The following is an 11,414-nucleotide window of genomic DNA, read 5'->3' as shown; positions in this document are numbered from 1 at the left end:
GGCTGGATTAAAAGGCTTAATGTTGCCGTTGTGTGAGATCAGTGTAAATGAGGTGATGATGACGATGCTACGAGCCTTCAGATCGACTTTTCCCCCACATATTCCTCCTATTCTAGTTGCAGCTGGAAAGTTACTTGGAGGAAAGAAACAAAGGAAAATTTCTGTTTGGACGTGATGCTGGGGACATCACTGCTGTGATATCTGGGTTGGCTATTCAGCTTGTTATTGTGTCACACACTATATAGACAAAAGTACTGGGACACACCTCTTCATGGGGCTGTTTTTCAGCAGGTGTGCTGGGTCCCTTTATATATACAATGTATATATTGTTTTTACACATGTACATACCTGTATTTTTAAAGTTTTTAAAATTTTGAACACATGTAAATACCTGTACTTTTAGATTTGTAATTATCTTGTTTTGTTTATAAGGTAATCCATAACACGAGGTGTGAGTCCAGTTTGTCTCTCAGCAGCAGAGGTTGGATGGTGTTGAAGGTGCTGGAGAAACTAAAAATTCTGATCCTCACAGCAGAACACAGTAAGGGTTTTGTTTCCGCTTCCAACAGAGAAGAAAATTCAGTGGGACTTCAGTTTAACACACTAAATAAAGTCATCAGTTGGTCACGTGGTTAGCCTAGCTTAGCATAAAGACTAGAAGCAACTAAAAGCGCACCGCTAAAGCTCAGTAATGAATTTGACAAGCCAGAAGTCTGAGATGGGATCCATTCATGCCTTTAATCTCTGTGAGACGAGCTGACTGGATGAGCTCTCTCTGTGCTTTTATTGTGAAGGGGTGGTCTGCTGGTCTGAAGTGGTTTCACACCATCACTGGTTCAGTTGGCTGTTTTTTTCTGTTCGGGAGAATCAGTTTAGGATTCGCAGACTTGTTGTGTTGTGTTATCATCTGTCGCCATATGCTTTCGCTTTCTCTTCTGTCGTGGAGAAACAGCGTGGAGGCTGTGAGGTAATCGTGCGCAGGAAGGGGTGGAGGAGGAGGAGAGAGGGAGGGAGGGATATAGGACGGGCATCAAACGGAGGTCTGGCTGCACACTGGTCGGGATCCCTGTCGGCTCCTCGGTCGCTTCAGACGCATCAGGTCAGTGAAACCAAACGCACCGTGCGCCAAAATACGAGAGAAACCGTGTCGAGGAGGGCGGGGTGGGTGCTGCTGGTTATTCCGAGCTGTTTGTGTGTTTCCTGTCCTTCTCTTTTCTTTGGGGGGACGTCTGTGCTGCGGCTCGGATGTGAAGATGGAGATGAGGAGTGAGGAGAGGGTGCGCTCAGGTTTTAGGCGTGAACTACTGGTGTGTGTGTGTGTGTGTCTGACTGACCGACCAGACGCTCTGCAGGCTGCACGAATCACCAGCTTTCACCTGGCTGGACGCTTTCGTGCAACATGCGGAAACGGCAGCGCAAAAATCACGGTTTTCGGTTCTAGTTTTGACAGCCGAGTGTTAAACGTGAAGGTGCGCTGCGGAGGACACCTCCCCCCCGTCTCCCCCCTACATCTCCCCCTCCTGCTCGGTGTCATCTTCTTGGGTCTTCACCGCCACACCTCGCCTGTAGGTGCGAGGAGGAGGAGGAGGCTGCAGCAGAGCCCTCGCTTGCTGGGGGAGGAGGGTGAGGAGGGCCTGGCCGGCCGCGGTCCTGCGCGGTGCCGTCGGCAGCGGCTCGGCTGCTGATGGATGCTGGAGAGGCTGAATTATTTATAGCTGCCAGCGCATTGATTAGCTTTATGTGATGCACCGGCAGCTGCTTTGTTTGAAATGAAAGGTGCGTGCCTCTGTGCACGTGCCTCTACGTGCACGCTCTCGTCAGACAGTGTTTGATAGGTGTGAGTGTGTGTGTGTTTGTGCGCGCGTGTGTGTTGGTGTGAGCGATACAAGCATCTTCCCACAGCCAATCACATGCAGAGAGACTGAACCATAGTAACCTATGAAACTGCTTTACTGCACATGTAAAGCAGAATACTCTCAAATGGTACTTCGGTGTACACTCTGTGTTCCTGTGGAAGAGCTGGCTGTAGTTTCAGCCATTTGAAACATTCAGACCAATGAGAAGTCAGACAGCAGCCAGAGAGACGCTACGGCGACAGTAACGACATGCAGCAGCGTCCTCTCTGAACAGAAGAGTCTTTAAGGTGAGACGGGTGGAGGTGCGCTCGCCGTCACACCTGGATGGCTTTCTGGGCTGCTCGAGTGAGCGATGACGAGTGTCGGCACCGCTGAGTGTGGCTGCTGCTTCGTCATCAGATCTGATCTTTGCTTTTAGATGTTTTATTACTTCTGTCCTCTGTGTTACTTTGAAAACCGCTGCTTTAATGCATACGTCTCATATGATGTTTCATTTGTAGTGACTGACGCAGACATTTCAAATGACGCCTGAGCAGAGTCTCCCCTGGTGTTTACTCTAACGCCCACCAAAGCGCTGATTGTAGAAAAGCCTCCACCTCCCCGACTTCCTCACTGCGAGCTGTGGAGATCCCACGTGAGAGCCGTGACTGCTCGTCTGCTTGTGTTCAGTGTGAAACGCTCTAATGGCAGCAGAGTGAAGACAGCGCTAAACAAAGTGAAGGAGGACTCGGCAGCCTATTCGCTCCTTTTCAGAGACGCTCACCTGGCCTTGTTGCTAAAGCTCAGTACAGCCTGTTCACACGTGGTGGCCTTGTGTTGTGATGATGGGGAAACCCAAGGCCCGTGCTGCGGGTTTTTAATCCAACGAAACAAACGTGATGCAGTCACAGTTTGTGTCAGAGCAGAACCGCACGGCCATCTGCAGCCACAGCCGATGAAGAGTCAGTGAGTGTATTTCCACAGCTGCCCTTTTCCTGCTGCTGTCCCTGCAGCTGAGAAGCAGCAGGTGAGCCATGAAAGTTGGACAATAACAGACGTTACAGCTCACGTCTGTTCTGCTCACGCCGCTGATCGTTTCAGCGGTCATTTCTGTTGACCTTTAAACACCTGGGGCCTTCTGCCGTTGGGCTGATCCTGTTTGTCATGACGACGCCACAACAAGCGCATTGCCGCCGCACTGACTTCGGACTCGCTGTGAGTGTGAGGGGAAAATGACTTTCTGTTATCAGCGCCGCATCGTCGCTCCCTCCTCAACGGAAAATCTGGCAGAAGAACAAAGCTGACGGCTGGTTGAGTCGCCGGCTTTGTGCTCCTGACTGATGAGAGGTTTGAGTGACAGAGAGATTGTGGGCATTCTCGGCCCCGCCGTCCCCCTGCCGTTGCCGTAAACAGACGTGCATACGTGTGAGCCATCGCTGTGCTGGTTAGCATCATTAGCTCCATCACACTCTCAGCTGTATGCTGAGAAGCTTGTTGCTGACGGCAGACTTTTGAGATTTGTTGACGTGGAAACGCGGACAAAGTGCTGCTCTTGTTGTGAATCTCTGTGGGTTTCAGCAGTCAGAAAGTCGTGATTGGGTGAAAGGGAACAGAGGTGAGCATGAGACAACCAGCATGACTGAGCATAATAGACTGAGACATCTGTCAATCAAGCAAAATCAGCCCCAAAATAGACTTAAAGGCCCAGGTTTATTGATATATGTGTATACTTATGGATCAGCAGTTGATGGACTATCAGCAGGCTGTCGGATCCAAGATTTAGCATCTGTCCAATTATCAGATTATTTTTTGTCCAGTTGGCTTAGAGGCAACAGCCTCTCTGTGTGGTCACCTGCCACTCAGTTTCCCAAACCTGACTGGTCACGACGTCACAAGTATCAGCCTGAACTTGCAGAGTAACTAAAGTTGTCAAATAAATGTGGTGGAATAAAAAGTACACTATGTGCCTCCAAACGCAGTGCAGTGTAAGTATGAAGTAAAAGAAAATGGAAAGTAAATTATCACACTGATTTATTCATGTATATGTTTATTATTTATCATGTTATTCACCTAATTTGGACCACCAGACAAGATGGAGGAGAATTTCTGATTCCAGTATTTCGAATTTTGTTTGACTCAGTGTTTACCTGCTTCCCTGAAGCTTACACACAACAGAAGAGCTCATAGAATCTGGGGTTGCAATAGTAACCAATAATCTTGTCTCATGACGCCCAACAGGAAAGCCACAGTGTGGTGGTTTTTCCTAAATTTGGTGTAAGTTAAACACTTGGCCTGATGCAGTTTGAGGTGTGTCTTTGTTTGACTCGTTAACACACTTTTCATCAATCTTCATGATATTCATTCATCTCAGTCCTGCCTAAACATGAAACACGTCAAGCCTTGAAGTTCATTGTTGACCTTGAGAACAGCAACCAAAGAAAAACACTTTGAGAGGCAACAGGAAGAGGGAAAAAGATTTTGTTTTTCGAAGCATGGAAGCAGAATGTGAAGCTTTAAAGGGAAGCAGAGCAATCTTAATTATTGTCTGCAGGGTATGTGGACAGATTTATAGCAAATATTTAAGAAGCCAGCACAGCGCGGTGGTTCTCCTGAACTCCTCCATGATGCTCTGCAGTTGAACACTTGCATGCTGATGTGTGTGTGGTGTGTGTGTATTTTCATCATGCTTCCACTCTGCAGGAGCCTCACTACAGGAGCATCTGTACGTCACAAAAGATGCATTATTTATAACCCACGACTGTGCACTGAAGTATCTTCAGTTAGGCTGCCTGGAGTTCATCACCTCCAGTGAGTCTCCCAGGTTTGATGCTGTGAGTCCCCTCAAACACTGAGGCCTCGTCTGACTGCAACAGAGACCGGCTCTGTGTTAGTCAAGATAAAAAATTCGAAATCCCGTCCGTTTTCCAGACGTCATGAGACGAGGACAGCCGTGACACGGGGAGTCGCTCAGGAAACACAAAGCCTCATGGGAGAATGAGTCCTAGAAGTGGAGACGGGCCTCTAGGCGTCGCTGCTAGTTTTCACTGGTGAAGATCATAACAAAGCTGTTGCTGCGTTACAGCTGCTGAAATACAGGAAGCTTCACAACTCATGACAAACCACTGTGGGGAATTTGGCCACAATTACTTCACACTTTCCTGATCTCCGCCCGATTTCCAGCGTCACGCTATGATGCGCACTGAAGCTCTGGACGTTGGCGCTTGAATACTTTCTCATCCGCCTCCATTCATGCAGCATTGAGTTTCAAAAGAGAAACTGCAGCGAAAGATATAATAAAGTGACCAGTGTCACTGTGTCTAAATGCAAACCTTAAGCCCCAGACAGGCCTCTAAAGAAGAGAAGAGTCCTCACAGAGACAGAAGTGTAACACAGCAGACCGGAGTGTGAAGACAGTTCACACTCGCTGAAGTCACGACAGAAGCTAATTGGAAGCCTGAAGGGAGGAGGAGGAGGAGGAGGAAGATGGCTTGTTGAGGGCAGGGATTGCTGACCTGCAGCGAACAGTCAAGTCAAAGATCAGCCGGACTGGTTCAGATCAGCCGATGGACACAACACACAGCTGCCCAGTAAACCCTGCGACCGCAGCCTCGACCGAATCGAGTCAAATCCGAGCCACAAGGCGAGTCTGACTCAGATAAAGTCTTCATTTGGTCAATAAGAAGCAGTGTGACGCTCTCACAGCCACAGAGAACAAAGAGAATAAATGAAAAGCATGTTGTTTTTGCAGTGAAAGCTTTTTGATTTTGATTTAACTTTCATTTGACAAAGTAAACCCGCTTAAGATGTTTACGTGCTAAACCGCCACGTGGACTGACGTAGTGAGCACCTGACGCGGTGTCACAGCAGCGCGACAAACACTGACCAGGTTTAAATAAAGGAAAAGTGATTCTGATTCTGATTCAGGAGTCCTTTCTTTTCAAAGTTCAGTTCAAATTCGCATCCAGTTGATTTGTTTTTATTAACATAATCAGGACCTTAAATGTCTTGACTATCAAGTTTTACGGGTGCAGCGCAGTTTAGTGACGTTTCAAACGTGCTTGTATTTACTTTAACACTCAGACTCTGACTGGGATGTGACTGGCTGCGATTCTGTCTGCTGCTCTGCCTACCTGTCCATCTGTCTACCTGTCTGTCTCTTCCCACCTGCCTGCTTTGCTGTGCAGCTGACGTTTCAGCTCCGAAGCGATGAGTCATCTTAAAAGTCGCCTGAGTCACCGACGCCTCTCTGGCTCGTTACGCGTCTCCCACTCTTCCATTACGTGACTCACGGTGAAATATTTGGACATTTATTGCTTTTTAATGACCACTCGGACGCTTTAATGACCTCCTCACTACAGTGGTGCTGCTCACTCATCTGTTGTGACGGTTTTTAATACAAATCGGTGTTAACACTGAAGCCTGTGCGGCTCCACGCGTTAGCAGCTCACATTTCAGCAGGATTTACTGGAGTACTGAGCCTCTTCTGTCTGCTGCCGGTGCGTTTATGGTTCAATGTCATTACTTTAAGAGTCATTTTGTTTTCTTCCTTTTCTGTCCTTACTGGATGCTTGCGCTCCTTGTGCTGTTGTTTCTTGTGAAAACCTCTCAGAAAAAGTTTTAGCCACTGAAACCCGTACAATCTTCTTTAAGTGGAAGTGAAGTGCGTCTGTCCATCTTCATCAGCTTCCCCGGGTTTGACGGGCTGCCTCTCAGCAAGGAGACCCAGATCCTCCCCTCCAAGACCACTTCCACCAGCTCATCCGGTGGATACTGAGATGCTCCCAGGGCAGATGAAGGATGTGGTCCCTCCCTCTTGTCCTGGTTCAGGTCTAGGAGACATCCTGACCAGACCTCAGCTGGCTCCTCTCGATGCAGAGGAGCAGCGGCTCTGCTCTGAGCTCCGCATGTTGTCTCTGAGACCGACCGTCCACCCTGTGGAAGAAACTCCTTTCAGCCGCGTGTATTCGCAGTCTTGCTCTGTCCACGGGTGACGGTTGGGCCGTAGACTGGGATTCTTCACTCTTCTTCTCACTCTTTCATCTCAGCAACTGAACAGTTTCTGTCTTGTTTTTCGGACAAAGTGAACACAGTGTAGGTTTTCTGAGGAGAAAAGTTGAATTCTGTCATCAGCTTGACATCCCAGCCCTCAGTGCTTCAGCTGAACTCAGGTGGCTGCTTGTTGTTGGCCTCCTCTTCCTTGGTGCTGTCCTATAAGCTGATGCAAGGTGCAGCTGTTGTCCTGGCAACGACCCTTTGGCACCTGTTGCCGTGGCTCATCACCGTGTTAGCGTTTGGCCTAACAGGTGACGTCCTGGCTGCAGCAGCAGTGAGGGAGACCTGCTCCTCTTCAGGTGTCGTGACGTTGGGCTTGACATCATCTGTCGTGGCGGTACAGAGTTACAGAATCAGGCCGGGGATAAACTGTATTTTCTTTCTTATTCTTCGAGATTACGGAAAAGACCAAAAGCAGCGGTGAATCGGTCCTTGTTAGAAGGATCGATTCCTCCTCCTCTGAGCTCCATTAAAAACACATCAGTGAGCCACAGCTGTTTGTTCCTTCATCACCATGAACACACACACACACACGCACACTGTAGTTTATTTTGATTCAGTCCCACGCACACACACACATCCTGCTGCCGCAAATACTCACTAGAGCACCAAATACGGATTTGTCCATCGCTGAAAATAGTCCTCAGCAAATGATTTCCTTCTGATGCAAAACTACGGCGGGCAGCTGTTTGAGGCTGAAAAAAGAAACCGAGGGAACAACATTAGACCAGTGAAACTATTTACTATTAAATAGCCTTCCGATGAAGTCTTGGCTCAGATGTGTTGAATGTATTCTGTCACTGTAAAGCTGTCGTATGAGCAGGCTAACAGCAGTTTTCTGCCTTTAATCCAGGAACTCACTTTTATTTTCCCGCTGTCCTGAGACAAAGCCCTCTTGTGTTGGCGCTTTGACCTCGGCTTCATTTGGGCCCCTGCCGTCACCCCTCAGAAAACACACAGATTTTTTGTTCAATCAGCCATGTAATGAATCCCACCGTCCAGAATCCCCCAGCTTATTAACTGCAGAGCAGGCTGCACCGCTAAAGTTTAATAACTTGTAGCTGGTCCACACCGCAGAGCAAATCCACTTAATTCAAACTAAATAGCTTTAGTATATTTAGAAGAAACCAAAAGAGACATCCTGCCGAAACTCTATGCTGACTTTTTTATTTAGAGTTGTTTTTTTTTTTTATCGCTGTGACGCCGTGGCTTTGCACAGGAACATGAGTCTTTGTGTATTCGGCGCTGCATTTATCATGGAGCTCCTCACACTATCAAACAGTGACAGGAAACGGGGGTCCTGCTACACCGTTCAGCACAATGTTGGCAGCGTGACAGCAGTGTCTCACTTTGCCTTACGAGACCGAAAACAGAAGCAGGTCATGAATTGGAACCAGACGGAAGCTAAATGTGGAGTCGACAGCAGAACAGTAAGAGATGGAGGACACGTCCCTGCTGCTGCCACGTGTTGTCGCTCCTAAAACAATACTCACACACTCATGCGAACACTTCTGGTGTTCCCCCTGTCTGCAGAAGACATTTTTCTGTGGAAAACTGCATTGCCGTGTTCAGCTCATGTGATGCACCTTTGCCAAGGCGTGTATGTTATCAAAGTGGGCAACTGCCTCAGGGTCCGGGACCCCCTGGGGACACAGATCTGGGTGCAAAAGTGCACGAAACTTGTGAAACTGTCCATTCACTTCCCCTAAGTTGCTGTAGCCCTGATGTGCAGTTTGCTTTTGAGAGGAGGTGCTCGTTAGCTGGGGCTTAACACAATCCAGTAAGTCCACTTTGTGTCACAGATGAAGGCAACCGATGACTTATCAGATGCCAAAATGGGTTGTAATGCTCAGACAGGAGTTATGACTCTGAAAAGCTGCTAACTATTGCATCTTCTGTCACGACAATCCTGAGATAGACAGAAGTATGGAATTCGCTGTAATTGTGCAGGAACTGAATCAGATCCTCTCCCGCAGTGTACAATGACTAGCTGTCACGTGTCACGACTGGCTGATGTCCTCTCTCAAATGAAGTTGTTCTGTGTGAGGCATCTCAGTATTTTTAACCTCTGCAGATCTCTGTGGAGCTCCAGAGCTGTGTTTACTGCTAATCGTTCATTATTCCTGCTGTCACATCTACTTTGTCCACAAGCGAGAGCTATATCGAGCCTAACTTGATTACGTACCCGCCGCACCCGCAGAGAGCCCCTGCCTCTCAAACACACACTTTATTATTCCAACACAATACTGACAACTTTAAAGTTAGTTTTTCAGTATTCAGATAAAACTTGTGTCTTCAGCCCCCATTAAACCCTGCAATCAGAGAAATAAAGAGGAAAAATTCAAAGTCTGAGCTCTGTGTTTTAACCACACTTTAAAATAAGAAATCTGATTCGCTACTCCTGCAATTAATCAGTTAGCTAATTAACAGAAATAAACCCCAGTTTACTTTCCTCCTTTCCCCCGTCATATCGTTGTAAAGTGAATATATAGATATTTAATGAATATAAAATGCAGTGGCATTAAAGTCCCTGTTGACGAAATGGTCAGGTGTCCCAGTACTTTTGTTCAGACATCGCATCTCAGTCTGGACCAAAGTGGTGCACAGACTTCTATGCATGCTGCTAGCATGGCTACAAATCGAAGAGAAATAAGATGGCAGTGAAAATGAGAGGTAAAACCAGACTCTCCAGATTTGTTGGAGTTGTTTTGTTTTCCTGGTTTTTTCCTTTGCAGTGCAGCTCTCCATCTCCCAGCAGCATTCATCACAGTGCTGGAACAGTTGGCAGGCGTAGCAAACCTCCCGCCCACACAGCATCGCCGCCCACCCTCTCAGCATGCTGCTGGCCACTTACCACAGCTCTCTTGACCCCGATGGAGCGAAGGGGAGGCTCGTTGAGTGATTATCGACAGGAAAAAAAAGCGGTTGAAGGAAGAGACAAACAGCGTCCACTGATTTCCATACCAGTGAATGTGACTACTCCCCGTTTCTGATCGTCTGATCGTTTTTCCTCACAAGGTTATGGGAAGCAGGCTGAACAGTTCCCATATTCCATTTGGAGTAAACAGAAAAAAACAAATTTGCACAGACAAACTGGAAAATCCATGTTTCAGCTCTTCTGGAATTCTGTTTTGTGGGCTCAAACTCAAAAGGGCCCAGAAACGGGCTACTGAACTGGACCCATCAGTTATCTGAAAGCTGGGATCCTGGCCTCCTGGTCTACACTGATGTCACGTTAGATGTCTTGGACATGGTGCTTATGATCCATCCTCCTTGTCAAGAAAGTTGGCAACACACATCCAGGTTGTCTGTTATTCCTCTTGCTGGCTCAAACAGCCGTCCGCTTGTTATTTCAGGTTAAAAGGCCACTTGCTGTCATGGTGGCGGATAACAAATGCAACTTGTTTAATGTGTCTAACATGACTGTTTGCTCATTTGTTGCCATGGCTGCTGCCCTTAGCATTAGTCAGGGAGACTGAGATGCTCACATTGAGGCCAGAGTTCAAGTCTGAACCTCCTCTCACTTGGCTGCTGCAAAGATGAAAAGTTATTGGAGTCCCAAAAAATGAAGAGGAGTCAAAAACTGTACTGGAAGGTCACAGTTTGAAGCAAAAGCGTTTCATTTGAGCCACCAGCTTCTCCAAGAGGCCTCTCAGTATTATTATTGAGCACATGACAGGTGCTCCTCAGTCCCACTTGTGTCGACTGAGGGCGTCGTGACCTCTGCAGAAAGCCGACATGTGCTGTGACTCTGAGGTCGCGTGAACCCAGATCTGTCCCATGCAGAGGAGCACACGGTCCAACTGAAGACAAACCACTCAGCTCTCCATGCATTATGAAGTGTTTGTCTCTCTGAGGACCTCTGTCCTCTCTGAGAACAAGCGCTGAGCTGCACAGCTCACACATTACTAATTCAGTGTGTCGTCTTGACTGTCTTCAAGGCGCCGGAGACGTTCATCCAAAACACTACAACATAATGCAGTGTAGGGTTAGGACTGATTATTAATAATTGTTAAAAAATATCAAAGGAAAATCTGTAATTGGTACAACAGGTTGTTGGTGACTTTATGTCTGCTGGTTCTTGATTCATTCCTCTTTTGCTTGGCTTGTCCTCTTGCTGACTGCGTTATCTAAACCTGAAGAATCTCTCACAGCCACATGTGAATGTCTGACAATGTAGTCAAAGGCAGTTTAAGGGTCATTTTGGGGTTTGAGGGTTTCTCTATGACTTTATCAGAATAACGCTACAAACGCAGTTCTTGGCTCGAGGAAAGTTTCACTAAAATAAAACCTCAATGGGTCCACCACCTTGAGTCACCACTGGGTAAAACTGGAAGCAAAGGCTCAGCAGTAATGCGTTTGGAGGCAAATCTGAGCGCTGAACATGTCTGACCATTGAGAGAAGAGTACTTGCTCATGGCAATTGTTTATAACATTTGAACCAAGAGTTCCTGAAACTGAAAACACAATCATCGTAGTGTGTGTGGATTCCAACTGATCTGCACACACAAGACCCACACATTACAG

The 11,414-nt window shown here is 47.3% G+C and overlaps 1 protein-coding gene across 1 annotated transcript in view; it reads left to right on the top strand.

Annotated features, from left to right (window-relative positions):
• Positions 1-1,009: 1,009 nt before the first annotated feature.
• The window catches only part of cplx2 (complexin 2), a 29,769-nt gene continuing 19,364 nt past the window's right edge, over positions 1,010-11,414 (top strand). Inside the window, exon 1 of the mRNA XM_046406846.1 lies at positions 1,010-1,099. The gene's annotated coding sequence lies outside the window, so the exon portion shown is untranslated. The remainder of the gene's footprint in view (positions 1,100-11,414) is intronic.

Source organism: Scatophagus argus, chromosome 12 (genome assembly GCF_020382885.2).
Source record: "Scatophagus argus isolate fScaArg1 chromosome 12, fScaArg1.pri, whole genome shotgun sequence".
Taxonomy (NCBI): domain Eukaryota; kingdom Metazoa; phylum Chordata; class Actinopteri; family Scatophagidae; genus Scatophagus; species Scatophagus argus.
The sequence above is the reverse complement of the archived record's forward strand: the minus strand, read 5'-3'. Positions and strand labels throughout refer to the sequence as shown.